Source organism: Nicotiana tomentosiformis, chromosome 1 (assembly GCF_000390325.3).
Source record: "Nicotiana tomentosiformis chromosome 1, ASM39032v3, whole genome shotgun sequence".
NCBI lineage: Eukaryota > Viridiplantae > Streptophyta > Magnoliopsida > Solanales > Solanaceae > Nicotiana > Nicotiana tomentosiformis.
In genome coordinates this window covers 45,360,151-45,361,498 of record NC_090812.1, presented here as the reverse complement: position 1 = coordinate 45,361,498, position 1,348 = coordinate 45,360,151, and the positions used below count along the sequence as shown (strand labels likewise).

Sequence of the window (1,348 nt, the reverse complement as noted above, 5' to 3'; positions counted from 1 at the left end):
CCTTGATAATTACCAAGAACTTCGTTGCCAATAGTAAAGTAGAACCCCCCCCCCCTAAAAAAATAACTCGGAGCCTAAAGAGAAGAGAGTTCAGTCTACAAGAAGCCGGCAGAGCTTTAGCCATTTGGCCACATCCATCTTTCCTAAACAGTAACCATTTTCTTATTCGTTCTTCGAATGATTCTAGTCGATACTAATTCCTTCCGGCTAATGAAGACACTACTCCAGTCTTTCCAGTGGATCCTACTTATCCCTAAGAATATAACGAACCAAGTTAACCTATACAAGAGTGAGGAATAAAAACCAACAATCAACTTACCGCTTTTGATGTCCCACGATTCTGCTAGTTTAGAAACAAAGGATTAGGACAGGGGTCGCTAGGTCAGAAAAGCGATAACTAAAAGATCTCCCCAAATAGGATTTGAACCTATGACGAATCGGTTAACAGCCGACCACTCTACCACTGAGCTACTGAGGCACAACAGACTTAATGTTGGAAGTCTACTCTCGTTCTTTGGACCAACCTATGACCGAATAAAAATAAGTTTGTCACTCTTTTTGACATACACCAGGAGAAAAGGTTACGATAGCAAGCCCGTCCTCGGCCTGAGCGCCTCCAGGACAAGGAGGCGGCGATCAACCATCAATTCTCGAGATTCATATTAATTAATAGATCTCCGCGTCCTACCAGTTCACTAAGTAGACTCACTCTACTGAGGGGCAACAAAGGCTGGAACTCTTCCTTCCAAAAACAAGGGACCTACTTCTCATCCTAGGACTTAGCAGGTATAAAAGAGTCCCTTCTCTGTCTGCCTCCCCGAGTTTCTACTACTAAGTAGCACTTCTGCTATTCAATCGTAGAATGGATTCCGATCAAGCTGAAAAGAGTCAACCTTATATATGTTATTAGTAAAGTGCTAACGTCCTATCTATAGTAAGGAGGCCTTTCTTGCTCGTTAGCATTGTTTTCTGATTGCAGCTAGGGCACACCTTTTCTTTCTCAAAATTAACTTTCCTGCTTGTTCGTCAGGTTTTCCACCCTATACCTATACAAGGGACTGGTCTCGATCTCGCTTGGTTGTACCCCTCTCGATTGTTGTTGACTCAACATTGATTTCGTGCTTGAGTTGGAGGGCTCTCCCTCCATCCATCGAGTCAAGTAATTCGCTATGGAAAATTGATCAGCCGCCTTTCTCATTCCATGCTTCTTCTTTCTCTGAATCGGTTCCTAGTGTCAGTCAATCATGTTTCACTATCAAGAGAGGGAAGAGCCTTGACTTTAGGTTAGGCCGACCTCATCATTCATACTGTTCCCCCATCCATCGATTGATCACGTGAGTACGCATCC

At 43.5% G+C, this 1,348-nt stretch overlaps 1 non-coding gene across 1 annotated transcript; it reads right to left on the bottom strand.

Moving 5' to 3' along the window:
* Positions 1-406: 406 nt before the first annotated feature.
* On the bottom strand, positions 407-478 carry TRNAN-GUU (transfer RNA asparagine (anticodon GUU)). Its single transcript has one exon. It is a non-coding gene; the product is annotated as a tRNA-Asn (tRNA).
* Between the last annotated feature and the right edge of the window lie 870 nt (positions 479-1,348).